Source organism: Anomaloglossus baeobatrachus, unplaced genomic scaffold (genome assembly GCF_048569485.1).
Source record: "Anomaloglossus baeobatrachus isolate aAnoBae1 unplaced genomic scaffold, aAnoBae1.hap1 Scaffold_536, whole genome shotgun sequence".
NCBI lineage: Eukaryota > Metazoa > Chordata > Amphibia > Anura > Aromobatidae > Anomaloglossus > Anomaloglossus baeobatrachus.
The window spans coordinates 113,063-139,805 of record NW_027444733.1 but is presented as its reverse complement, the minus strand read 5'-3'; the positions used below and the strand labels follow the sequence as shown (position 1 = coordinate 139,805).

Genomic DNA, 26,743 nt, shown 5'->3' with positions numbered 1-26,743 from the left:
CCGTCTTTTTGTATCGTGAATTGGAAAGACTGCAAGGGGGAGGGGAGTTGCTTGCGCCCTAAAGGAGGAGTTATTCAGATTCATTGCAGTGGGCGGCGGCTGCAAAACGCACCATTCTTCTTGTTTTGGCTCTGCAAAGCAGCCTTTTCAAGGGTTGGCTTGGGTGACAAAATGTCTTGTGTAGGCGTGGGTTTGTCTCCCTCTCGCTCTCTCTCCCTAAGATGTGTCCGGCATAGGCCAGGGTGCCACTCGAGGCCCAAACCAATTCTGGTTATCGCTTCTCGGCCTTTTGGCTAAGATCAAGTGTAGTATCTGTTCTTATCAGTTTAATATCTGATACGTCCCCTATCTGGGGACCATATATTAAATGGATTTTTAGAACAGGGAGATGGAAAAAGAGCTTGCTCTGTCCACTCCACGCATTGACCTGGTATTGCAGTACCTCCAGGAACGGTGCACCCCTTCTTAACCCAGTTTCCAAAAGCAGAACTCAATTCACCTGATTCATATTAGCCCGATTTAATGAATTGGAAGAAAGCATACGTCTTCATATGCACCTCAATTTGGCCCATTCACTTTTCACACTTCCTCCTTTTGTTTTTTATCTTTCACACTTTTGACTTTCTTTATTCATCCAAATAGCAAACTCATCACCACTCAACCTGACCAACTCGGCTATGTCCCCGTGCTGCAGTTCTCTGTCTTATCTAGATCATTTGCAATTGAATGGAATAGATCCCTTTTGGACAAAGTGGATTCACCTGCTGCTGCAGTGACCACAGGTGTGATAACATCTAGAATTGGCATCTGGTGCGATCTCTCCGCTTCCACTCCAAAGAAAGTTACCTGTTTATTCCTATCATGCATTGGTTTTTGGGGTTTTCTTTGAGTAATGATGATCTCTTTAGTAGTCTGTTGGCGCCCTCTCCTGGAGGAATAGTTTGCTTGCTCTTGGACATTCTAAAAGAGAGGTCATGATAGACATTGAGCTTCTGAGCTCAATTGGGGACAGTCATGGGTGATGAATGTTTGCAACCTACTGCGAAGCCTCATACCGCAATATAAGGAACGTCAAATACTAAGAAAGGGCGGCCTATGAAAGAATTACTACTTTCAATAAGTACACTTAAACGGCTAATTGGGAATAGAAAAACTGTAAAAAGCCCTCTGAGAAAGCCCCCCTCTAACCTTTGATAGTAAGCTTTTCTGTAGTCTGCCTGTTGATGTATTTTCCGTTTGAACTGTGCACAACATGAAGAGACGGAACACTGGCGGCTTGTCACAATGCCCCCCGATGACATCACAATAGCGCTGCTGCCTAGAAAACAAGCTGCGCAGAAGAAGTTGTTCTTTGGGTGGGAGGGTGGGCTAGTGGAAGGAGGGGGCAATCTCTTTTTTTCCCGGGTGGTAGGGGGATGACAGGAGAAGGGAAGCGGGTGGTGAGAAAGGTACAGAGGGCAGGGTTTGGGGGCTGGGAAGGAAAGGGAAAAGATTAGGGTTTGGGGATGATGAAAGGGCTTTCTACGGGTAAGGATGGCAAAGGGTGGCAGTGACGGAAAGTCAGGCAACCTGTCCTGTCCGTCTTTTTGTATCGTGAATTGGAAAGACTGCAAGGGGGAGGGGAGTTGCTTGCGCCCTAAAGGAGGAGTTATTCAGATTCATTGCAGTGGGCGGCGGCTGCAAAACGCACCATTCTTCTTGTTTTGGCTCTGCAAAGCAGCCTTTTCAAGGGTTGGCTTGGGTGACAAAATGTCTTGTGTAGGCGTGGGTTTGTCTCCCTCTCGCTCTCTCTCCCTAAGATGTGTCCGGCATAGGCCAGGGTGCCACTCGAGGCCCAAACCAATTCTGGTTATCGCTTCTCGGCCTTTTGGCTAAGATCAAGTGTAGTGTTGTTCGAAGAGGTGGTTTAAGCTCCAGGCCACCTTAGTACAATGATACAATGCACACTGGAAGGTTGCGCTTGCTAGTACTCTGGGTGGATAGTATATTCATCTAGAGGAAAACATGGCCCTACCAGGATCGAGGCTATTAGACTGAGTAAGGGTGGGGGGCTATGGTACAACGTGCCCCAGGACTGACGACCCTGGAGTGAGTCTGAGCTTGCTGGCTTGGGACCCCGGCAAGCCTTGGGCTCTGTAGCACACCGTACCTTGCCTTTTCATACTTTTTGAGCATATTACCCTATCCCGGCCTTCTGGCTAGGAAGGGAAATTTTTATAATCCCGGTCGGAGGTCTGGTCAGCTTTGGGCTGAGAAACTAACACCCGGTTGGAGGTCTGGGTCAGCTTCGGCTGAGAAACCAACACCCGGTTGGAGGTCTGGGTCAGCTTCGGCTGAGAAACCAACACCCGGTTGGAGGTCCGGTTAGCCTTGGGCTGAGAAACCAACACCGGTTGACGGTCCGGGCAGTTTCGGCTGCGAAACCAACAACTAGTAGCTCTCTACTCCACTTGGGTAAGATGCCTGGGTGGACGCTGGGAGCAACGACAAGGCTCAACCAGGCTTCGGCTTGGGAGAGCACCGAAGATCCCTGACCCTTGCTGTGGCCTTCTGGCTCGGAGGGACGGGGTTGATTTTTGGGGACCCTCTCCTCACGGTGGGGTCCACACGAATCCTAGCCTTTGCACTGTTTTTGGTGTGACTTCGGTCATGCATTTTTTGTGGTGCTTTGGAAAGCTTCATTAAATCAAAAATCTGTTCTTATCAGTTTAATATCTGATACGTCCCCTATCTGGGGACCATATATTAAATGGATTTTTAGAACAGGGAGATGGAAAAAGAGCTTGCTCTGTCCACTCCACGCATTGACCTGGTATTGCAGTACCTCCAGGAACGGTGCACCCCTTCTTAACCCAGTTTCCAAAAGCAGAACTCAATTCACCTGATTCATATTAGCCCGATTTAATGAATTGGAAGAAAGCATACGTCTTCATATGCACCTCAATTTGGCCCATTCACTTTTCACACTTCCTCCTTTTGTTTTTTATCTTTCACACTTTTGACTTTCTTTATTCATCCAAATAGCAAACTCATCACCACTCAACCTGACCAACTCGGCTATGTCCCCGTGCTGCAGTTCTCTGTCTTATCTAGATCATTTGCAATTGAATGGAATAGATCCCTTTTGGACAAAGTGGATTCACCTGCTGCTGCAGTGACCACAGGTGTGATAACATCTAGAATTGGCATCTGGTGCGATCTCTCCGCTTCCACTCCAAAGAAAGTTACCTGTTTATTCCTATCATGCATTGGTTTTTGGGGTTTTCTTTGAGTAATGATGATCTCTTTAGTAGTCTGTTGGCGCCCTCTCCTGGAGGAATAGTTTGCTTGCTCTTGGACATTCTAAAAGAGAGGTCATGATAGACATTGAGCTTCTGAGCTCAATTGGGGACAGTCATGGGTGATGAATGTTTGCAACCTACTGCGAAGCCTCATACCGCAATATAAGGAACGTCAAATACTAAGAAAGGGCGGCCTATGAAAGAATTACTACTTTCAATAAGTACACTTAAACGGCTAATTGGGAATAGAAAAACTGTAAAAAGCCCTCTGAGAAAGCCCCCCTCTAACCTTTGATAGTAAGCTTTTCTGTAGTCTGCCTGTTGATGTATTTTCCGTTTGAACTGTGCACAACATGAAGAGACGGAACACTGGCGGCTTGTCACAATGCCCCCCGATGACATCACAATAGCGCTGCTGCCTAGAAAACAAGCTGCGCAGAAGAAGTTGTTCTTTGGGTGGGAGGGTGGGCTAGTGGAAGGAGGGGGCAATCTCTTTTTTTCCCGGGTGGTAGGGGGATGACAGGAGAAGGGAAGCGGGTGGTGAGAAAGGTACAGAGGGCAGGGTTTGGGGGCTGGGAAGGAAAGGGAAAAGATTAGGGTTTGGGGATGATGAAAGGGCTTTCTACGGGTAAGGATGGCAAAGGGTGGCAGTGACGGAAAGTCAGGCAACCTGTCCTGTCCGTCTTTTTGTATCGTGAATTGGAAAGACTGCAAGGGGGAGGGGAGTTGCTTGCGCCCTAAAGGAGGAGTTATTCAGATTCATTGCAGTGGGCGGCGGCTGCAAAACGCACCATTCTTCTTGTTTTGGCTCTGCAAAGCAGCCTTTTCAAGGGTTGGCTTGGGTGACAAAATGTCTTGTGTAGGCGTGGGTTTGTCTCCCTCTCGCTCTCTCTCCCTAAGATGTGTCCGGCATAGGCCAGGGTGCCACTCGAGGCCCAAACCAATTCTGGTTATCGCTTCTCGGCCTTTTGGCTAAGATCAAGTGTAGTATCTGTTCTTATCAGTTTAATATCTGATACGTCCCCTATCTGGGGACCATATATTAAATGGATTTTTAGAACAGGGAGATGGAAAAAGAGCTTGCTCTGTCCACTCCACGCATTGACCTGGTATTGCAGTACCTCCAGGAACGGTGCACCCCTTCTTAACCCAGTTTCCAAAAGCAGAACTCAATTCACCTGATTCATATTAGCCCGATTTAATGAATTGGAAGAAAGCATACGTCTTCATATGCACCTCAATTTGGCCCATTCACTTTTCACACTTCCTCCTTTTGTTTTTTATCTTTCACACTTTTGACTTTCTTTATTCATCCAAATAGCAAACTCATCACCACTCAACCTGACCAACTCGGCTATGTCCCCGTGCTGCAGTTCTCTGTCTTATCTAGATCATTTGCAATTGAATGGAATAGATCCCTTTTGGACAAAGTGGATTCACCTGCTGCTGCAGTGACCACAGGTGTGATAACATCTAGAATTGGCATCTGGTGCGATCTCTCCGCTTCCACTCCAAAGAAAGTTACCTGTTTATTCCTATCATGCATTGGTTTTTGGGGTTTTCTTTGAGTAATGATGATCTCTTTAGTAGTCTGTTGGCGCCCTCTCCTGGAGGAATAGTTTGCTTGCTCTTGGACATTCTAAAAGAGAGGTCATGATAGACATTGAGCTTCTGAGCTCAATTGGGGACAGTCATGGGTGATGAATGTTTGCAACCTACTGCGAAGCCTCATACCGCAATATAAGGAACGTCAAATACTAAGAAAGGGCGGCCTATGAAAGAATTACTACTTTCAATAAGTACACTTAAACGGCTAATTGGGAATAGAAAAACTGTAAAAAGCCCTCTGAGAAAGCCCCCCTCTAACCTTTGATAGTAAGCTTTTCTGTAGTCTGCCTGTTGATGTATTTTCCGTTTGAACTGTGCACAACATGAAGAGACGGAACACTGGCGGCTTGTCACAATGCCCCCCGATGACATCACAATAGCGCTGCTGCCTAGAAAACAAGCTGCGCAGAAGAAGTTGTTCTTTGGGTGGGAGGGTGGGCTAGTGGAAGGAGGGGGCAATCTCTTTTTTTCCCGGGTGGTAGGGGGATGACAGGAGAAGGGAAGCGGGTGGTGAGAAAGGTACAGAGGGCAGGGTTTGGGGGCTGGGAAGGAAAGGGAAAAGATTAGGGTTTGGGGATGATGAAAGGGCTTTCTACGGGTAAGGATGGCAAAGGGTGGCAGTGACGGAAAGTCAGGCAACCTGTCCTGTCCGTCTTTTTGTATCGTGAATTGGAAAGACTGCAAGGGGGAGGGGAGTTGCTTGCGCCCTAAAGGAGGAGTTATTCAGATTCATTGCAGTGGGCGGCGGCTGCAAAACGCACCATTCTTCTTGTTTTGGCTCTGCAAAGCAGCCTTTTCAAGGGTTGGCTTGGGTGACAAAATGTCTTGTGTAGGCGTGGGTTTGTCTCCCTCTCGCTCTCTCTCCCTAAGATGTGTCCGGCATAGGCCAGGGTGCCACTCGAGGCCCAAACCAATTCTGGTTATCGCTTCTCGGCCTTTTGGCTAAGATCAAGTGTAGTATCTGTTCTTATCAGTTTAATATCTGATACGTCCCCTATCTGGGGACCATATATTAAATGGATTTTTAGAACAGGGAGATGGAAAAAGAGCTTGCTCTGTCCACTCCACGCATTGACCTGGTATTGCAGTACCTCCAGGAACGGTGCACCCCTTCTTAACCCAGTTTCCAAAAGCAGAACTCAATTCACCTGATTCATATTAGCCCGATTTAATGAATTGGAAGAAAGCATACGTCTTCATATGCACCTCAATTTGGCCCATTCACTTTTCACACTTCCTCCTTTTGTTTTTTATCTTTCACACTTTTGACTTTCTTTATTCATCCAAATAGCAAACTCATCACCACTCAACCTGACCAACTCGGCTATGTCCCCGTGCTGCAGTTCTCTGTCTTATCTAGATCATTTGCAATTGAATGGAATAGATCCCTTTTGGACAAAGTGGATTCACCTGCTGCTGCAGTGACCACAGGTGTGATAACATCTAGAATTGGCATCTGGTGCGATCTCTCCGCTTCCACTCCAAAGAAAGTTACCTGTTTATTCCTATCATGCATTGGTTTTTGGGGTTTTCTTTGAGTAATGATGATCTCTTTAGTAGTCTGTTGGCGCCCTCTCCTGGAGGAATAGTTTGCTTGCTCTTGGACATTCTAAAAGAGAGGTCATGATAGACATTGAGCTTCTGAGCTCAATTGGGGACAGTCATGGGTGATGAATGTTTGCAACCTACTGCGAAGCCTCATACCGCAATATAAGGAACGTCAAATACTAAGAAAGGGCGGCCTATGAAAGAATTACTACTTTCAATAAGTACACTTAAACGGCTAATTGGGAATAGAAAAACTGTAAAAAGCCCTCTGAGAAAGCCCCCCTCTAACCTTTGATAGTAAGCTTTTCTGTAGTCTGCCTGTTGATGTATTTTCCGTTTGAACTGTGCACAACATGAAGAGACGGAACACTGGCGGCTTGTCACAATGCCCCCCGATGACATCACAATAGCGCTGCTGCCTAGAAAACAAGCTGCGCAGAAGAAGTTGTTCTTTGGGTGGGAGGGTGGGCTAGTGGAAGGAGGGGGCAATCTCTTTTTTTCCCGGGTGGTAGGGGGATGACAGGAGAAGGGAAGCGGGTGGTGAGAAAGGTACAGAGGGCAGGGTTTGGGGGCTGGGAAGGAAAGGGAAAAGATTAGGGTTTGGGGATGATGAAAGGGCTTTCTACGGGTAAGGATGGCAAAGGGTGGCAGTGACGGAAAGTCAGGCAACCTGTCCTGTCCGTCTTTTTGTATCGTGAATTGGAAAGACTGCAAGGGGGAGGGGAGTTGCTTGCGCCCTAAAGGAGGAGTTATTCAGATTCATTGCAGTGGGCGGCGGCTGCAAAACGCACCATTCTTCTTGTTTTGGCTCTGCAAAGCAGCCTTTTCAAGGGTTGGCTTGGGTGACAAAATGTCTTGTGTAGGCGTGGGTTTGTCTCCCTCTCGCTCTCTCTCCCTAAGATGTGTCCGGCATAGGCCAGGGTGCCACTCGAGGCCCAAACCAATTCTGGTTATCGCTTCTCGGCCTTTTGGCTAAGATCAAGTGTAGTATCGTTCGAAAAGGTGGTTTAAGGCTCCGGCCACCTTAGTACAATGATGCAATGCACACTGGAAGGTTGCGCTTGTTAGTACTTTGGGAGGATAGTATATCCATCTAGAGGAAACCATGGCCCTACCAGGATCGAGGCTATTAGAATGAGTAAGTGTGGGGGTTATGGTGCAATGTGCCCCAGGAATGGACACCCTGGAGGGAGTCTGAACTTGCTAGGTTGGGACCCTGGTAAGCCTCAGACTCTGTCGCACGCCGCGCCTTGCCTATTCATACTTTCCAAGCATATTGCCCTATCCCGGCCTTCTGGCTAAGAAGGGAAATTTTTATAATCCCGGTCGGAGGTCCGGTCAGCTTTGGGCTGAGAAACCAACACCCGGTTGGAGGTCCGGGTCAGCTTTGGCTGAGAAACCAACACCCGGTTGGAGGTCCGGTTAGCCTTGGGCTGAGAAACCAACACCCGGTTGGAGGTCCGGTCAGCCTTGGGCTGAGAAACCAACACCCGGTTGGAGGTCCGGTCAGCCTTGGGCTGAGAAACCAACACCGGTTGACGGTCCGGGCAGTCTCGGCTGCGAAACCAACGACTAGTAGCTCCCTACTCCACTTGGGTAAGATGCCTCGGTGGACGCTGGGAGCAACAACAAGGCTCAACCAGGCTTCGGCTTGGGGGAGCACCGAAGATCCCTGACCCTCGCTGTGGCCTTCTGGCTCGGAGGGACGGGGTTGATTTTTGGGGATCCTCTTCTCACGGAGGGGTCCACACGAATCCTAGCCTTTGCACTGTTTTTGGTGTGACTTCGGTCATGCATTTTTGCGGTGCTTTGGAAAGCTTCATTAAATCAAAAAATCTGTTCTTATCAGTTTAATATCTGATACGTCCCCTATCTGGGGACCATATATTAAATGGATTTTTAGAACAGGGAGATGGAAAAAGAGCTTGCTCTGTCCACTCCACGCATTGACCTGGTATTGCAGTACCTCCAGGAACGGTGCACCCCTTCTTAACCCAGTTTCCAAAAGCAGAACTCAATTCACCTGATTCATATTAGCCCGATTTAATGAATTGGAAGAAAGCATACGTCTTCATATGCACCTCAATTTGGCCCATTCACTTTTCACACTTCCTCCTTTTGTTTTTTATCTTTCACACTTTTGACTTTCTTTATTCATCCAAATAGCAAACTCACCACCACTCAACCTGACCAACTCGGCTATGTCCCCGTGCTGCAGTTCTCTGTCTTATCTAGATCATTTGCAATTGAATGGAATAGATCCCTTTTGGACAAAGTGGATTCACCTGCTGCTGCAGTGACCACAGGTGTGATAACATCTAGAATTGGCATCTGGTGCGATCTCTCCGCTTCCACTCCAAAGAAAGTTACCTGTTTATTCCTATCATGCATTGGTTTTTGGGGTTTTCTTTGAGTAATGATGATCTCTTTAGTAGTCTGTTGGCGCCCTCTCCTGGAGGAATAGTTTGCTTGCTCTTGGACATTCTAAAAGAGAGGTCATGATAGACATTGAGCTTCTGAGCTCAATTGGGGACAGTCATGGGTGATGAATGTTTGCAACCTACTGCGAAGCCTCATACCGCAATATAAGGAACGTCAAATACTAAGAAAGGGCGGCCTATGAAAGAATTACTACTTTCAATAAGTACACTTAAACGGCTAATTGGGAATAGAAAAACTGTAAAAAGCCCTCTGAGAAAGCCCCCCTCTAACCTTTGATAGTAAGCTTTTCTGTAGTCTGCCTGTTGATGTATTTTCCGTTTGAACTGTGCACAACATGAAGAGACGGAACACTGGCGGCTTGTCACAATGCCCCCCGATGACATCACAATAGCGCTGCTGCCTAGAAAACAAGCTGCGCAGAAGAAGTTGTTCTTTGGGTGGGAGGGTGGGCTAGTGGAAGGAGGGGGCAATCTCTTTTTTTCCCGGGTGGTAGGGGGATGACAGGAGAAGGGAAGCGGGTGGTGAGAAAGGTACAGAGGGCAGGGTTTGGGGGCTGGGAAGGAAAGGGAAAAGATTAGGGTTTGGGGATGATGAAAGGGCTTTCTACGGGTAAGGATGGCAAAGGGTGGCAGTGACGGAAAGTCAGGCAACCTGTCCTGTCCGTCTTTTTGTATCGTGAATTGGAAAGACTGCAAGGGGGAGGGGAGTTGCTTGCGCCCTAAAGGAGGAGTTATTCAGATTCATTGCAGTGGGCGGCGGCTGCAAAACGCACCATTCTTCTTGTTTTGGCTCTGCAAAGCAGCCTTTTCAAGGGTTGGCTTGGGTGACAAAATGTCTTGTGTAGGCGTGGGTTTGTCTCCCTCTCGCTCTCTCTCCCTAAGATGTGTCCGGCATAGGCCAGGGTGCCACTCGAGGCCCAAACCAATTCTGGTTATCGCTTCTCGGCCTTTTGGCTAAGATCAAGTGTAGTATCTGTTCTTATCAGTTTAATATCTGATACGTCCCCTATCTGGGGACCATATATTAAATGGATTTTTAGAACAGGGAGATGGAAAAAGAGCTTGCTCTGTCCACTCCACGCATTGACCTGGTATTGCAGTACCTCCAGGAACGGTGCACCCCTTCTTAACCCAGTTTCCAAAAGCAGAACTCAATTCACCTGATTCATATTAGCCCGATTTAATGAATTGGAAGAAAGCATACGTCTTCATATGCACCTCAATTTGGCCCATTCACTTTTCACACTTCCTCCTTTTGTTTTTTATCTTTCACACTTTTGACTTTCTTTATTCATCCAAATAGCAAACTCATCACCACTCAACCTGACCAACTCGGCTATGTCCCCGTGCTGCAGTTCTCTGTCTTATCTAGATCATTTGCAATTGAATGGAATAGATCCCTTTTGGACAAAGTGGATTCACCTGCTGCTGCAGTGACCACAGGTGTGATAACATCTAGAATTGGCATCTGGTGCGATCTCTCCGCTTCCACTCCAAAGAAAGTTACCTGTTTATTCCTATCATGCATTGGTTTTTGGGGTTTTCTTTGAGTAATGATGATCTCTTTAGTAGTCTGTTGGCGCCCTCTCCTGGAGGAATAGTTTGCTTGCTCTTGGACATTCTAAAAGAGAGGTCATGATAGACATTGAGCTTCTGAGCTCAATTGGGGACAGTCATGGGTGATGAATGTTTGCAACCTACTGCGAAGCCTCATACCGCAATATAAGGAACGTCAAATACTAAGAAAGGGCGGCCTATGAAAGAATTACTACTTTCAATAAGTACACTTAAACGGCTAATTGGGAATAGAAAAACTGTAAAAAGCCCTCTGAGAAAGCCCCCCTCTAACCTTTGATAGTAAGCTTTTCTGTAGTCTGCCTGTTGATGTATTTTCCGTTTGAACTGTGCACAACATGAAGAGACGGAACACTGGCGGCTTGTCACAATGCCCCCCGATGACATCACAATAGCGCTGCTGCCTAGAAAACAAGCTGCGCAGAAGAAGTTGTTCTTTGGGTGGGAGGGTGGGCTAGTGAAAGGAGGGGGCAATCTCTTTTTTTCCCGGGTGGTAGGGGGATGACAGGAGAAGGGAAGCGGGTGGTGAGAAAGGTACAGAGGGCAGGGTTTGGGGGCTGGGAAGGAAAGGGAAAAGATTAGGGTTTGGGGATGATGAAAGGGCTTTCTACGGGTAAGGATGGCAAAGGGTGGCAGTGACGGAAAGTCAGGCAACCTGTCCTGTCCGTCTTTTTGTATCGTGAATTGGAAAGACTGCAAGGGGGAGGGGAGTTGCTTGCGCCCTAAAGGAGGAGTTATTCAGATTCATTGCAGTGGGCGGCGGCTGCAAAACGCACCATTCTTCTTGTTTTGGCTCTGCAAAGCAGCCTTTTCAAGGGTTGGCTTGGGTGACAAAATGTCTTGTGTAGGCGTGGGTTTGTCTCCCTCTCGCTCTCTCTCCCTAAGATGTGTCCGGCATAGGCCAGGGTGCCACTCGAGGCCCAAACCAATTCTGGTTATCGCTTCTCGGCCTTTTGGCTAAGATCAAGTGTAGTATCTGTTCTTATCAGTTTAATATCTGATACGTCCCCTATCTGGGGACCATATATTAAATGGATTTTTAGAACAGGGAGATGGAAAAAGAGCTTGCTCTGTCCACTCCACGCATTGACCTGGTATTGCAGTACCTCCAGGAACGGTGCACCCCTTCTTAACCCAGTTTCCAAAAGCAGAACTCAATTCACCTGATTCATATTAGCCCGATTTAATGAATTGGAAGAAAGCATACGTCATCATATGCACCTCAATTTGGCCCATTCACTTTTCACACTTCCTCCTTTTGTTTTTTATCTTTCACACTTTTGACTTTCTTTATTCATCCAAATAGCAAACTCATCACCACTCAACCTGACCAACTCGGCTATGTCCCCGTGCTGCAGTTCTCTGTCTTATCTAGATCATTTGCAATTGAATGGAATAGATCCCTTTTGGACAAAGTGGATTCACCTGCTGCTGCAGTGACCACAGGTGTGATAACATCTAGAATTGGCATCTGGTGCGATCTCTCCGCTTCCACTCCAAAGAAAGTTACCTGTTTATTCCTATCATGCATTGGTTTTTGGGGTTTTCTTTGAGTAATGATGATCTCTTTAGTAGTCTGTTGGCGCCCTCTCCTGGAGGAATAGTTTGCTTGCTCTTGGACATTCTAAAAGAGAGGTCATGATAGACATTGAGCTTCTGAGCTCAATTGGGGACAGTCATGGGTGATGAATGTTTGCAACCTACTGCGAAGCCTCATACCGCAATATAAGGAACGTCAAATACTAAGAAAGGGCGGCCTATGAAAGAATTACTACTTTCAATAAGTACACTTAAACGGCTAATTGGGAATAGAAAAACTGTAAAAAGCCCTCTGAGAAAGCCCCCCTCTAACCTTTGATAGTAAGCTTTTCTGTAGTCTGCCTGTTGATGTATTTTCCGTTTGAACTGTGCACAACATGAAGAGACGGAACACTGGCGGCTTGTCACAATGCCCCCCGATGACATCACAATAGCGCTGCTGCCTAGAAAACAAGCTGCGCAGAAGAAGTTGTTCTTTGGGTGGGAGGGTGGGCTAGTGGAAGGAGGGGGCAATCTCTTTTTTTCCCGGGTGGTAGGGGGATGACAGGAGAAGGGAAGCGGGTGGTGAGAAAGGTACAGAGGGCAGGGTTTGGGGGCTGGGAAGGAAAGGGAAAAGATTAGGGTTTGGGGATGATGAAAGGGCTTTCTACGGGTAAGGATGGCAAAGGGTGGCAGTGACGGAAAGTCAGGCAACCTGTCCTGTCCGTCTTTTTGTATCGTGAATTGGAAAGACTGCAAGGGGGAGGGGAGTTGCTTGCGCCCTAAAGGAGGAGTTATTCAGATTCATTGCAGTGGGCGGCGGCTGCAAAACGCACCATTCTTCTTGTTTTGGCTCTGCAAAGCAGCCTTTTCAAGGGTTGGCTTGGGTGACAAAATGTCTTGTGTAGGCGTGGGTTTGTCTCCCTCTCGCTCTCTCTCCCTAAGATGTGTCCGGCATAGGCCAGGGTGCCACTCGAGGCCCAAACCAATTCTGGTTATCGCTTCTCGGCCTTTTGGCTAAGATCAAGTGTAGTATCTGTTCTTATCAGTTTAATATCTGATACGTCCCCTATCTGGGGACCATATATTAAATGGATTTTTAGAACAGGGAGATGGAAAAAGAGCTTGCTCTGTCCACTCCACGCATTGACCTGGTATTGCAGTACCTCCAGGAACGGTGCACCCCTTCTTAACCCAGTTTCCAAAAGCAGAACTCAATTCACCTGATTCATATTAGCCCGATTTAATGAATTGGAAGAAAGCATACGTCTTCATATGCACCTCAATTTGGCCCATTCACTTTTCACACTTCCTCCTTTTGTTTTTTATCTTTCACACTTTTGACTTTCTTTATTCATCCAAATAGCAAACTCATCACCACTCAACCTGACCAACTCGGCTATGTCCCCGTGCTGCAGTTCTCTGTCTTATCTAGATCATTTGCAATTGAATGGAATAGATCCCTTTTGGACAAAGTGGATTCACCTGCTGCTGCAGTGACCACAGGTGTGATAACATCTAGAATTGGCATCTGGTGCGATCTCTCCGCTTCCACTCCAAAGAAAGTTACCTGTTTATTCCTATCATGCATTGGTTTTTGGGGTTTTCTTTGAGTAATGATGATCTCTTTAGTAGTCTGTTGGCGCCCTCTCCTGGAGGAATAGTTTGCTTGCTCTTGGACATTCTAAAAGAGAGGTCATGATAGACATTGAGCTTCTGAGCTCAATTGGGGACAGTCATGGGTGATGAATGTTTGCAACCTACTGCGAAGCCTCATACCGCAATATAAGGAACGTCAAATACTAAGAAAGGGCGGCCTATGAAAGAATTACTACTTTCAATAAGTACACTTAAACGGCTAATTGGGAATAGAAAAACTGTAAAAAGCCCTCTGAGAAAGCCCCCCTCTAACCTTTGATAGTAAGCTTTTCTGTAGTCTGCCTGTTGATGTATTTTCCGTTTGAACTGTGCACAACATGAAGAGACGGAACACTGGCGGCTTGTCACAATGCCCCCCGATGACATCACAATAGCGCTGCTGCCTAGAAAACAAGCTGCGCAGAAGAAGTTGTTCTTTGGGTGGGAGGGTGGGCTAGTGGAAGGAGGGGGCAATCTCTTTTTTTCCCGGGTGGTAGGGGGATGACAGGAGAAGGGAAGCGGGTGGTGAGAAAGGTACAGAGGGCAGGGTTTGGGGGCTGGGAAGGAAAGGGAAAAGATTAGGGTTTGGGGATGATGAAAGGGCTTTCTACGGGTAAGGATGGCAAAGGGTGGCAGTGACGGAAAGTCAGGCAACCTGTCCTGTCCGTCTTTTTGTATCGTGAATTGGAAAGACTGCAAGGGGGAGGGGAGTTGCTTGCGCCCTAAAGGAGGAGTTATTCAGATTCATTGCAGTGGGCGGCGGCTGCAAAACGCACCATTCTTCTTGTTTTGGCTCTGCAAAGCAGCCTTTTCAAGGGTTGGCTTGGGTGACAAAATGTCTTGTGTAGGCGTGGGTTTGTCTCCCTCTCGCTCTCTCTCCCTAAGATGTGTCCGGCATAGGCCAGGGTGCCACTCGAGGCCCCAACCAATTCTGGTTATCGCTTCTCGGCCTTTTGGCTAAGATCAAGTGTAGTATCTGTTCTTATCAGTTTAATATCTGATACGTCCCCTATCTGGGGACCATATATTAAATGGATTTTTAGAACAGGGAGATGGAAAAAGAGCTTGCTCTGTCCACTCCACGCATTGACCTGGTATTGCAGTACCTCCAGGAACGGTGCACCCCTTCTTAACCCAGTTTCCAAAAGCAGAACTCAATTCACCTGATTCATATTAGCCCGATTTAATGAATTGGAAGAAAGCATACGTCTTCATATGCACCTCAATTTGGCCCATTCACTTTTCACACTTCCTCCTTTTGTTTTTTATCTTTCACACTTTTGACTTTCTTTATTCATCCAAATAGCAAACTCATCACCACTCAACCTGACCAACTCGGCTATGTCCCCGTGCTGCAGTTCTCTGTCTTATCTAGATCATTTGCAATTGAATGGAATAGATCCCTTTTGGACAAAGTGGATTCACCTGCTGCTGCAGTGACCACAGGTGTGATAACATCTAGAATTGGCATCTGGTGCGATCTCTCCGCTTCCACTCCAAAGAAAGTTACCTGTTTATTCCTATCATGCATTGGTTTTTGGGGTTTTCTTTGAGTAATGATGATCTCTTTAGTAGTCTGTTGGCGCCCTCTCCTGGAGGAATAGTTTGCTTGCTCTTGGACATTCTAAAAGAGAGGTCATGATAGACATTGAGCTTCTGAGCTCAATTGGGGACAGTCATGGGTGATGAATGTTTGCAACCTACTGCGAAGCCTCATACCGCAATATAAGGAACGTCAAATACTAAGAAAGGGCGGCCTATGAAAGAATTACTACTTTCAATAAGTACACTTAAACGGCTAATTGGGAATAGAAAAACTGTAAAAAGCCCTCTGAGAAAGCCCCCCTCTAACCTTTGATAGTAAGCTTTTCTGTAGTCTGCCTGTTGATGTATTTTCCGTTTGAACTGTGCACAACATGAAGAGACGGAACACTGGCGGCTTGTCACAATGCCCCCCGATGACATCACAATAGCGCTGCTGCCTAGAAAACAAGCTGCGCAGAAGAAGTTGTTCTTTGGGTGGGAGGGTGGGCTAGTGGAAGGAGGGGGCAATCTCTTTTTTTCCCGGGTGGTAGGGGGATGACAGGAGAAGGGAAGCGGGTGGTGAGAAAGGTACAGAGGGCAGGGTTTGGGGGCTGGGAAGGAAAGGGAAAAGATTAGGGTTTGGGGATGATGAAAGGGCTTTCTACGGGTAAGGATGGCAAAGGGTGGCAGTGACGGAAAGTCAGGCAACCTGTCCTGTCCGTCTTTTTGTATCGTGAATTGGAAAGACTGCAAGGGGGAGGGGAGTTGCTTGCGCCCTAAAGGAGGAGTTATTCAGATTCATTGCAGTGGGCGGCGGCTGCAAAACGCACCATTCTTCTTGTTTTGGCTCTGCAAAGCAGCCTTTTCAAGGGTTGGCTTGGGTGACAAAATGTCTTGTGTAGGCGTGGGTTTGTCTCCCTCTCGCTCTCTCTCCCTAAGATGTGTCCGGCATAGGCCAGGGTGCCACTCGAGGCCCAAACCAATTCTGGTTATCGCTTCTCGGCCTTTTGGCTAAGATCAAGTGTAGTATCTGTTCTTATCAGTTTAATATCTGATACGTCCCCTATCTGGGGACCATATATTAAATGGATTTTTAGAACAGGGAGATGGAAAAAGAGCTTGCTCTGTCCACTCCACGCATTGACCTGGTATTGCAGTACCTCCAGGAACGGTGCACCCCTTCTTAACCCAGTTTCCAAAAGCAGAACTCAATTCACCTGATTCATATTAGCCCGATTTAATGAATTGGAAGAAAGCATACGTCTTCATATGCACCTCAATTTGGCCCATTCACTTTTCACACTTCCTCCTTTTGTTTTTTATCTTTCACACTTTTGACTTTCTTTATTCATCCAAATAGCAAACTCATCACCACTCAACCTGACCAACTCGGCTATGTCCCCGTGCTGCAGTTCTCTGTCTTATCTAGATCATTTGCAATTGAATGGAATAGATCCCTTTTGGACAAAGTGGATTCACCTGCTGCTGCAGTGACCACAGGTGTGATAACATCTAGAATTGGCATCTGGTGCGATCTCTCCGCTTCCACTCCAAAGAAAGTTACCTGTTTATTCCTATCATGCATTGGTTTTTGGGGTTTTCTTTGAGTAATGATGATCTCTTTAGTAGTCTGTTGGCGCCCTCTCCTGGAGGAATAGTTTGCTTGCTCTTGGACATTCTAAAAGAGAGGTCATGATAGACATTGAGCTTCTGAGCTCAATTGGGGACAGTCATGGGTGATGAATGTTTGCAACCTACTGCGAAGCCTCATACCGCAATATAAGGAACGTCAAATACTAAGAAAGGGCGGCCTATGAAAGAATTACTACTTTCAATAAGTACACTTAAACGGCTAATTGGGAATAGAAAAACTGTAAAAAGCCCTCTGAGAAAGCCCCCCTCTAACCTTTGATAGTAAGCTTTTCTGTAGTCTGCCTGTTGATGTATTTTCCGTTTGAACTGTGCACAACATGAAGAGACGGAACACTGGCGGCTTGTCACAATGCCCCCCGATGACATCACAATAGCGCTGCTGCCTAGAAAACAAGCTGCGCAGAAGAAGTTGTTCTTTGGGTGGGAGGGTGGGCTAGTGGAAGGAGGGGGCAATCTCTTTTTTTCCCGGGTGGTAGGGGGATGACAGGAGAAGGGAAGCGGGTGGTGAGAAAGGTACAGAGGGCAGGGTTTGGGGGCTGGGAAGGAAAGGGAAAAGATTAGGGTTTGGGGATGATGAAAGGGCTTTCTACGGGTAAGGATGGCAAAGGGTGGCAGTGACGGAAAGTCAGGCAACCTGTCCTGTCCGTCTTTTTGTATCGTGAATTGGAAAGACTGCAAGGGGGAGGGGAGTTGCTTGCGCCCTAAAGGAGGAGTTATTCAGATTCATTGCAGTGGGCGGCGGCTGCAAAACGCACCATTCTTCTTGTTTTGGCTCTGCAAAGCAGCCTTTTCAAGGGTTGGCTTGGGTGACAAAATGTCTTGTGTAGGCGTGGGTTTGTCTCCCTCTCGCTCTCTCTCCCTAAGATGTGTCCGGCATAGGCCAGGGTGCCACTCGAGGCCCAAACCAATTCTGGTTATCGCTACTCGGCCTTTTGGCTAAGATCAAGTGTAGTATCGTTCGAAAAGGTGGTTTAAGGCTCCGGCCACCTTAGTACAATGATGCAATGCACACTGGAAGGTTGCGCTTGTTAGTACTTTGGGAGGATAGTATATCCATCTAGAGGAAACCTTGGCCCTACCAGGATCGAGGCTATTAGACTGAGTAAGTGTGGGGGTTATGGTGCAATGTGCCCCAGGAATGGACACCCTGGAGGGAGTCTGAACTTGCTAGGTTGGGACCCTGGTAAGCCTCAGACTCTGTCGCACGCCGCGCCTTGCCTATTCATACTTTCCAAGCATATTGCCCTATCCCGGCCTTCTGGCTAAGAAGGGAAATTTTTATAATCCCGGTCGGAGGTCCGGTCAGCTTTGGGCTGAGAAACCAACACCCGGTTGGAGGTCCGGGTCAGCTTTGGCTGAGAAACCAACACCCGGTTGGAGGTCCGGTTAGCCTTGGGCTGAGAAACCAACACCCGGTTGGAGGTCCGGTCAGCCTTGGGCTGAGAAACCAACACCGGTTGACGGTCCGGGCAGTCTCGGCTGCGAAACCAACGACTAGTAGCTCCCTACTCCACTTGGGTAAGATGCCTCAGTGGACGCTGGGAGCAACAACAAGGCTCAACCAGGCTTCGGCTTGGGGGAGCACCGAAGATCCCTGACCCTCGCTGTGGCCTTCTGGCTCGGAGGGACGGGGTTGATTTTTGGGGATCCTCTTCTCACGGAGGGGTCCACACGAATCCTAGCCTTTGCACTGTTTTTGGTGTGACTTTGGTCATGCATTTTTGCGGTGCTTTGGAAAGCTTCATTAAATCAAAAATCTGTTCTTATCAGTTTAATATCTGATACGTCCCCTATCTGGGGACCATATATTAAATGGATTTTTAGAACAGGGAGATGGAAAAAGAGCTTGCTCTGTCCACTCCACGCATTGACCTGGTATTGCAGTACCTCCAGGAACGGTGCACCCCTTCTTAACCCAGTTTCCAAAAGCAGAACTCAATTCACCTGATTCATATTAGCCCGATTTAATGAATTGGAAGAAAGCATACGTCTTCATATGCACCTCAATTTGGCCCATTCACTTTTCACACTTCCTCCTTTTGTTTTTTATCTTTCACACTTTTGACTTTCTTTATTCATCCAAATAGCAAACTCATCACCACTCAACCTGACCAACTCGGCTATGTCCCCGTGCTGCAGTTCTCTGTCTTATCTAGATCATTTGCAATTGAATGGAATAGATCCCTTTTGGACAAAGTGGATTCACCTGCTGCTGCAGTGACCACAGGTGTGATAACATCTAGAATTGGCATCTGGTGCGATCTCTCCGCTTCCACTCCAAAGAAAGTTACCTGTTTATTCCTATCATGCATTGGTTTTTGGGGTTTTCTTTGAGTAATGATGATCTCTTTAGTAGTCTGTTGGCGCCCTCTCCTGGAGGAATAGTTTGCTTGCTCTTGGACATTCTAAAAGAGAGGTCATGATAGACATTGAGCTTCTGAGCTCAATTGGGGACAGTCATGGGTGATGAATGTTTGCAACCTACTGCGAAGCCTCATACCGCAATATAAGGAACGTCAAATACTAAGAAAGGGCGGCCTATGAAAGAATTACTACTTTCAATAAGTACACTTAAACGGCTAATTGGGAATAGAAAAACTGTAAAAAGCCCTCTGAGAAAGCCCCCCTCTAACCTTTGATAGTAAGCTTTTCTGTAGTCTGCCTGTTGATGTATTTTCCGTTTGAACTGTGCACAACATGAAGAGACGGAACACTGGCGGCTTGTCACAATGCCCCCCGATGACATCACAATAGCGCTGCTGCCTAGAAAACAAGCTGCGCAGAAGAAGTTGTTCTTTGGGTGGGAGGGTGGGCTAGTGGAAGGAGGGGGCAATCTCTTTTTTTCCCGGGTGGTAGGGGGATGACAGGAGAAGGGAAGCGGGTGGTGAGAAAGGTACAGAGGGCAGGGTTTGGGGGCTGGGAAGGAAAGGGAAAAGATTAGGGTTTGGGGATGATGAAAGGGCTTTCTACGGGTAAGGATGGCAAAGGGTGGCAGTGACGGAAAGTCAGGCAACCTGTCCTGTCCGTCTTTTTGTATCGTGAATTGGAAAGACTGCAAGGGGGAGGGGAGTTGCTTGCGCCCTAAAGGAGGAGTTATTCAGATTCATTGCAGTGGGCGGCGGCTGCAAAACGCACCATTCTTCTTGTTTTGGCTCTGCAAAGCAGCCTTTTCAAGGGTTGGCTTGGGTGACAAAATGTCTTGTGTAGGCGTGGGTTTGTCTCCCTCTCGCTCTCTCTCCCTAAGATGTGTCCGGCATAGGCCAGGGTGCCACTCGAGGCCCAAACCAATTCTGGTTATCGCTTCTCGGCCTTTTGGCTAAGATCAAGTGTAGTATCTGTTCTTATCAGTTTAATATCTGATACGTCCCCTATCTGGGGACCATATATTAAATGGATTTTTAGAACAGGGAGATGGAAAAAGAGCTTGCTCTGTCCACTCCACGCATTGACCTGGTATTGCAGTACCTCCAGGAACGGTGCACCCCTTCTTAACCCAGTTTCCAAAAGCAGAACTCAATTCACCTGATTCATATTAGCCCGATTTAATGAATTGGAAGAAGAAAGCATACGTCTTCATATGCACCTCAATTTGGCCCATTCACTTTTCACACTTCCTCCTTTTGTTTTTTATCTTTCACACTTTTGACTTTCTTTATTCATCCAAATAGCAAACTCATCACCACTCAACCTGACCAACTCGGCTATGTCCCCGTGCTGCAGTTCTCTGTCTTATCTAGATCATTTGCAATTGAATGGAATAGATCCCTTTTGGACAAAGTGGATTCACCTGCTGCTGCAGTGACCACAGGTGTGATAACATCTAGAATTGGCATCTGGTGGGATCTCTCCGCTTCCACTCCAAAGAAAGTTACCTGTTTATTCCTATCATGCATTGGTTTTTGGGGTTTTCTTTGAGTAATGATGATCTCTTTAGTAGTCTGTTGGCGCCCTCTCCTGGAGGAATAGTTTGCTTGCTCTTGGACATTCTAAAAGAGAGGTCATGATAGACATTGAGCTTCTGAGCTCAATTGGGGACAGTCATGGGTGATGAATGTTTGCAACCTACTGCGAAGCCTCATACCGCAATATAAGGAACGTCAAATACTAAGAAAGGGCGGCCTATGAAAGAATTACTACTTTCAATAAGTACACTTAAACGGCTAATTGGGAATAGAAAAACTGTAAAAAGCCCTCTGAGAAAGCCCCCCTCTAACCTTTGATAGTAAGCTTTTCTGTAGTCTGCCTGTTGATGTATTTTCCGTTTGAACTGTGCACAACATGAAGAGACGGAACACTGGCGGCTTGTCACAATGCCCCCCGATGACATCACAATAGCGCTGCTGCCTAGAAAACAAGCTGCGCAGAAGAAGTTGTTCTTTGGGTGGGAGGGTGGGCTAGTGGAAGGAGGGGGCAATCTCTTTTTTTCCCGGGTGGTAGGGGGATGACAGGAGAAGGGAAGCGGGTGGTGAGAAAGGTACAGAGGGCAGGGTTTGGGGGCTGGGAAGGAAAGGGAAAAGATTAGGGTTTGGGGATGATGAAAGGGCTTTCTACGGGTAAGGATGGCAAAGGGTGGCAGTGACGGAAAGTCAGGCAACCTGTCCTGTCCGTCTTTTTGTATCGTGAATTGGAAAGACTGCAAGGGGGAGGGGAGTTGCTTGCGCCCTAAAGGAGGAGTTATTCAGATTCATTGCAGTGGGCGGCGGCTGCAAAACGCACCATTCTTCTTGTTTTGGCTCTGCAAAGCAGCCTTTTCAAGGGTTGGCTTGGGTGACAAAATGTCTTGTGTAGGCGTGGGTTTGTCTCCCTCTCGCTCTCTCTCCCTAAGATGTGTCCGGCATAGGCCAGGGTGCCACTCGAGGCCCAAACCAATTCTGGTTATCGCTTCTCGGCCTTTTGGCTAAGATCAAGTGTAGTATCTGTTCTTATCAGTTTAATATCTGATACGTCCCCTATCTGGGGACCATATATTAAATGGATTTTTAGAACAGGGAGATGGAAAAAGAGCTTGCTCTGTCCACTCCACGCATTGACCTGGTATTGCAGTACCTCCAGGAACGGTGCACCCCTTCTTAACCCAGTTTCCAAAAGCAGAACTCAATTCACCTGATTCATATTAGCCCGATTTAATGAATTGGAAGAAAGCATACGTCTTCATATGCACCTCAATTTGGCCCATTCACTTTTCACACTTCCTCCTTTTGTTTTTTATCTTTCACACTTTTGACTTTCTTTATTCATCCAAATAGCAAACTCATCACCACTCAACCTGACCAACTCGGCTATGTCCCCGTGCTGCAGTTCTCTGTCTTATCTAGATCATTTGCAATTGAATGGAATAGATCCCTTTTGGACAAAGTGGATTCACCTGCTGCTGCAGTGACCACAGGTGTGATAACATCTAGAATTGGCATCTGGTGCGATCTCTCCGCTTCCACTCCAAAGAAAGTTACCTGTTTATTCCTATCATGCATTGGTTTTTGGGGTTTTCTTTGAGTAATGATGATCTCTTTAGTAGTCTGTTGGCGCCCTCTCCTGGAGGAATAGTTTGCTTGCTCTTGGACATTCTAAAAGAGAGGTCATGATAGACATTGAGCTTCTGAGCTCAATTGGGGACAGTCATGGGTGATGAATGTTTGCAACCTACTGCGAAGCCTCATACCGCAATATAAGGAACGTCAAATACTAAGAAAGGGCGGCCTATGAAAGAATTACTACTTTCAATAAGTACACTTAAACGGCTAATTGGGAATAGAAAAACTGTAAAAAGCCCTCTGAGAAAGCCCCCCTCTAACCTTTGATAGTAAGCTTTTCTGTAGTCTGCCTGTTGATGTATTTTCCGTTTGAACTGTGCACAACATGAAGAGACGGAACACTGGCGGCTTGTCACAATGCCCCCCGATGACATCACAATAGCGCTGCTGCCTAGAAAACAAGCTGCGCAGAAGAAGTTGTTCTTTGGGTGGGAGGGTGGGCTAGTGGAAGGAGGGGGCAATCTCTTTTTTTCCCGGGTGGTAGGGGGATGACAGGAGAAGGGAAGCGGGTGGTGAGAAAGGTACAGAGGGCAGGGTTTGGGGGCTGGGAAGGAAAGGGAAAAGATTAGGGTTTGGGGATGATGAAAGGGCTTTCTACGGGTAAGGATGGCAAAGGGTGGCAGTGACGGAAAGTCAGGCAACCTGTCCTGTCCGTCTTTTTGTATCGTGAATTGGAAAGACTGCAAGGGGGAGGGGAGTTGCTTGCGCCCTAAAGGAGGAGTTATTCAGATTCATTGCAGTGGGCGGCGGCTGCAAAACGCACCATTCTTCTTGTTTTGGCTCTGCAAAGCAGCCTTTTCAAGGGTTGGCTTGGGTGACAAAATGTCTTGTGTAGGCGTGGGTTTGTCTCCCTCTCGCTCTCTCTCCCTAAGATGTGTCCGGCATAGGCCAGGGTGCCACTCGAGGCCCAAACCAATTCTGGTTATCGCTTCTCGGCCTTTTGGCTAAGATCAAGTGTAGTATCTGTTCTTATCAGTTTAATATCTGATACGTCCCCTATCTGGGGACCATATATTAAATGGATTTTTAGAACAGGGAGATGGAAAAAGAGCTTGCTCTGTCCACTCCACGCATTGACCTGGTATTGCAGTACCTCCAGGAACGGTGCACCCCTTCTTAACCCAGTTTCCAAAAGCAGAACTCAATTCACCTGATTCATATTAGCCCGATTTAATGAATTGGAAGAAAGCATACGTCTTCATATGCACCTCAATTTGGCCCATTCACTTTTCACACTTCCTCCTTTTGTTTTTTATCTTTCACACTTTTGACTTTCTTTATTCATCCAAATAGCAAACTCATCACCACTCAACCTGACCAACTCGGCTATGTCCCCGTGCTGCAGTTCTCTGTCTTATCTAGATCATTTGCAATTGAATGGAATAGATCCCTTTTGGACATAGTGGATTCACCTGCTGCTGCAGTGACCACAGGTGTGATAACATCTAGAATTGGCATCTGGTGCGATCTCTCCGCTTCCACTCCAAAGAAAGTTACCTGTTTATTCCTATCATGCATTGGTTTTTTGGGGTTTTCTTTGAGTAATGATGATCTCTTTAGTAGTCTGTTGGCGCCCTCTTCCTGGAGGAATAGTTTGCTTGCTCTTGGACATTCTAAAAGAGAGGGTCATGATAGACATTGAGCTTCTGAGCTCAATTGGGGACAGTCATGGGTGATGAATGTTTGCAACCTACTGCGAAGCCTCATACCGCAATATAAGGAACGTCAAATACTAAGAAAGGGCGGCCTATGAAAGAATTACTACTTTCAATAAGTACACTTAAACGGCTAATTGGGAATAGAAAAACTGTTAAAAAGCCCTCTGAGAAAGCCCCCCTCTAACCTTTGATAGTAAGCTTTTCTGTAGTCTGCCTGTTGATGTATTTTCCGTTTGAACTGTGCACAAACATGAAGAGACGGAACACTGGCGGCTTGTCACAATGCCCCCCGATGACATCACAATAGCGCTGCTGCCTAGAAAACAAGCTGCGCAGAAGAAGTTGTTCTTTGGGTGGGAGGGTGGGCTAGTGGAAGGAGGGGGCAATCTCTTTTTTTCCCGGGTGGTAGGGGGGATGACAGGAGAAGGGAAGCGGGGTTGGTGAGAAAGGTACAGAGGGCAGGGTTTGGGGGCTGGAAGGAAAGGGAAAAGATTTAGGGTTTGGGGATGATGAAAGGGCTTTCTACGGGTAAGGATGGCAAAGGGTGGCAGTGACGGAAAGTCAGGCAACCTGTCCTGTCCGTCTTTTTGTATCGTGAATTGGAAAGACTGCAAGGGGGAGGGGGAGTTGCTTGCGCCCTAAAGGAGGAGTTATTCAGATTCATTGCAGTGGGCGGCGGCTGCAAAACGCACCATTCTTCTTGTTTTGGCTCTGCAAAGCAGCCTTTCAAGGGTTGGCTTGGGTGACAAAATGTCTTGTGTAGGCGTGGGTTTGTCTCCCTCTCGCTCTCTCTCCCTAAGATGTGTCCGGCATAGGCCAGGGTGCCACTCGAGGCCCAAACCAATTCTGGTTATCGCTTCTCGGCCTTTTGGCTAAGATCAAGTGTAGTATCTGTTCTTATCAGTTTAATATCTGATACGTCCCCTATCTGGGGACCATATATTAAATGGATTTTTAGAACAGGGAGATGGAAAAAGAGCTTGCTCTGTCCACTCCACGCATTGACCTGGTATTGCAGTACCTCCAGGAACGGTGCACCCCTTCTTAACCCAGTTTCCAAAAGCAGAACTCAATTCACCTGATTCATATTAGCCCGATTTAAATGAATTGGAAGAAAGCATACGTCTTCATATGCACCTCAATTTGGCCCATTCACTTTTCACACTTCCTCCTTTTGTTTTTTATCTTTCACACTTTTGACTTTCTTTATTCATCCAAATAGCAAACTCATCACCACTCAACCTGACCAACTCGGCTATGTCCCCGTGCTGCAGTTCTCTGTCTTATCTAGATCATTTGCAATTGAATAGAATAGATCCCTTTTGGACAAAGTGGATTCACCTGCTGCTGCAGTGACCACAGGTGTGATAACATCTAGAATTGGCATCTGGTGCGATCTCTCCGCTTCCACTCCAAAGAAAGTTACCTGTTTATTCCTATCATGCATTGGTTTTTGGGGTTTTCTTTGAGTAATGATGATCTCTTTAGTAGTCTGTTGGCGCCCTCTCCTGGAGGAATAGTTTGCTTGCTCTTGGACATTCTAAAAGAGAGGTCATGATAGACATTGAGCTTCTGAGCTCAATTGGGGGACAGTCATGGGTGATGAATGTTTGCAACCTACTGCGAAGCCTCATACCGCAATATAAGGAACGTCAAATACTAAGAAAGGGCGGCCTATGAAAGAATTACTACTTTCAATAAGTACACTTAAACGACTAATTGGGAATAGAAAAACTGTAAAAAGCCCTCTGAGAAAGCCCCCCTCTAACCTTTGATAGTAAGCTTTTCTGTAGTCTGCCTGTTGATGTATTTTCCGTTTGAACTGTGCACAACATGAAGAGACGGAACACTGGCGGCTTGTCACAATGCCCCCCGATGACATCACAATAGCGCTGCTGCCTAGAAAACAAGCTGCGCAGAAGAAGTTGTTCTTTGGGTGGGAGGGTGGGCTAGTGGAAGGAGGGGGCAATCTCTTTTTTTTCCCGGGTGGTAGGGGGATGACAGGAGAAGGGAAGCGGGTGGTGAGAAAGGTACAGAGGGCAGGGTTTGGGGGCTGGGAAGGAAAGGGAAAAGATTAGGGTTTGGGGATGATGAAAGGGCTTTCTACGGGTAAGGATGGCAAAGGGTGGCAGTGACGGAAAGTCAGGCAACCTGTCCTGTCCGTCTTTTTGTATCGTGAATTGGAAAGACTGCAAGGGGGAGGGGAGTTGCTTGCGCCCTAAAGGAGGAGTTATTCAGATTCATTGCAGTGGGCGGCGGCTGCAAAACGCACCATTCTTCTTGTTTTGGCTCTGCAAAGCAGCCTTTTCAAGGGTTGGCTTGGGTGACAAAATGTCTTGTGTAGGCGTGGGTTTGTCTCCCTCTCGCTCTCTCTCCCTAAGATGTGTCCGGCATAGGCCAGGGTGCCACTCGAGGCCCAAACCAATTCTGGTTATCGCTTCTCGGCCTTTTGGCTAAGATCAAGTGTAGTATCTGTTCTTATCAGTTTAATATCTGATACGTCCCCTATCTGGGGACCATATATTAAATGGATTTTTAGAACAGGGAGATGGAAAAAGAGCTTGCTCTGTCCACTCCACGCATTGACCTGGTATTGCAGTACCTCCAGGAACGGTGCACCCCTTCTTAACCCAGTTTCCAAAAGCAGAACTCAATTCACCTGATTCATATTAGCCCGATTTAATGAATTGGAAGAAAGCATACGTCTTCATATGCACCTCAATTTGGCCCATTCACTTTTCACACTTCCTCCTTTTGTTTTTTATCTT

General features: G+C 47.0%; 16 non-coding genes and 1 pseudogene across 16 annotated transcripts; all 17 read left to right on the top strand.

The window, feature by feature from the left end:
• Positions 1-273: 273 nt before the first annotated feature.
• On the top strand, positions 274-464 carry LOC142283310 (U2 spliceosomal RNA). Its single transcript, XR_012744982.1, has one exon. It is a non-coding gene; the product is annotated as a U2 spliceosomal RNA (small nuclear RNA).
• Positions 465-2,653: 2,189 nt separating this feature from the next.
• LOC142283360 (U2 spliceosomal RNA) lies at positions 2,654-2,846 on the top strand. Its single transcript, XR_012745028.1, has one exon. It is a non-coding gene; the product is annotated as a U2 spliceosomal RNA (small nuclear RNA).
• Positions 2,847-4,233: 1,387 nt separating this feature from the next.
• On the top strand, positions 4,234-4,424 carry LOC142283309 (U2 spliceosomal RNA). The gene has a single exon (XR_012744981.1). It is a non-coding gene; the product is annotated as a U2 spliceosomal RNA (small nuclear RNA).
• Positions 4,425-5,811: 1,387 nt separating this feature from the next.
• LOC142283308 (U2 spliceosomal RNA) lies at positions 5,812-6,002 on the top strand. Its single transcript, XR_012744980.1, has one exon. It is a non-coding gene; the product is annotated as a U2 spliceosomal RNA (small nuclear RNA).
• A 1,387-nt stretch (positions 6,003-7,389) lies between these two features.
• On the top strand, positions 7,390-7,531 carry LOC142283375 (U2 spliceosomal RNA; annotated as a pseudogene).
• Positions 7,532-8,228: 697 nt separating this feature from the next.
• LOC142283366 (U2 spliceosomal RNA) lies at positions 8,229-8,425 on the top strand. Its single transcript, XR_012745031.1, has one exon. It is a non-coding gene; the product is annotated as a U2 spliceosomal RNA (small nuclear RNA).
• Positions 8,426-9,812: 1,387 nt separating this feature from the next.
• On the top strand, positions 9,813-10,003 carry LOC142283307 (U2 spliceosomal RNA). The gene has a single exon (XR_012744979.1). It is a non-coding gene; the product is annotated as a U2 spliceosomal RNA (small nuclear RNA).
• Positions 10,004-11,390: 1,387 nt separating this feature from the next.
• Positions 11,391-11,581, top strand: LOC142283305 (U2 spliceosomal RNA). The gene has a single exon (XR_012744977.1). It is a non-coding gene; the product is annotated as a U2 spliceosomal RNA (small nuclear RNA).
• A 1,387-nt stretch (positions 11,582-12,968) lies between these two features.
• Positions 12,969-13,159, top strand: LOC142283304 (U2 spliceosomal RNA). The gene has a single exon (XR_012744976.1). It is a non-coding gene; the product is annotated as a U2 spliceosomal RNA (small nuclear RNA).
• Positions 13,160-14,546: 1,387 nt separating this feature from the next.
• On the top strand, positions 14,547-14,737 carry LOC142283303 (U2 spliceosomal RNA). The gene has a single exon (XR_012744975.1). It is a non-coding gene; the product is annotated as a U2 spliceosomal RNA (small nuclear RNA).
• Positions 14,738-16,124: 1,387 nt separating this feature from the next.
• Positions 16,125-16,315, top strand: LOC142283302 (U2 spliceosomal RNA). The gene has a single exon (XR_012744974.1). It is a non-coding gene; the product is annotated as a U2 spliceosomal RNA (small nuclear RNA).
• A 2,184-nt stretch (positions 16,316-18,499) lies between these two features.
• On the top strand, positions 18,500-18,695 carry LOC142283368 (U2 spliceosomal RNA). The gene has a single exon (XR_012745033.1). It is a non-coding gene; the product is annotated as a U2 spliceosomal RNA (small nuclear RNA).
• Positions 18,696-20,082: 1,387 nt separating this feature from the next.
• LOC142283300 (U2 spliceosomal RNA) lies at positions 20,083-20,273 on the top strand. Its single transcript, XR_012744973.1, has one exon. It is a non-coding gene; the product is annotated as a U2 spliceosomal RNA (small nuclear RNA).
• A 1,390-nt stretch (positions 20,274-21,663) lies between these two features.
• LOC142283299 (U2 spliceosomal RNA) lies at positions 21,664-21,854 on the top strand. The gene has a single exon (XR_012744972.1). It is a non-coding gene; the product is annotated as a U2 spliceosomal RNA (small nuclear RNA).
• A 1,387-nt stretch (positions 21,855-23,241) lies between these two features.
• On the top strand, positions 23,242-23,432 carry LOC142283298 (U2 spliceosomal RNA). Its single transcript, XR_012744971.1, has one exon. It is a non-coding gene; the product is annotated as a U2 spliceosomal RNA (small nuclear RNA).
• A 1,395-nt stretch (positions 23,433-24,827) lies between these two features.
• On the top strand, positions 24,828-25,018 carry LOC142283297 (U2 spliceosomal RNA). Its single transcript, XR_012744970.1, has one exon. It is a non-coding gene; the product is annotated as a U2 spliceosomal RNA (small nuclear RNA).
• Positions 25,019-26,408: 1,390 nt separating this feature from the next.
• Positions 26,409-26,599, top strand: LOC142283296 (U2 spliceosomal RNA). Its single transcript, XR_012744969.1, has one exon. It is a non-coding gene; the product is annotated as a U2 spliceosomal RNA (small nuclear RNA).
• Positions 26,600-26,743: the final 144 nt, after the last annotated feature.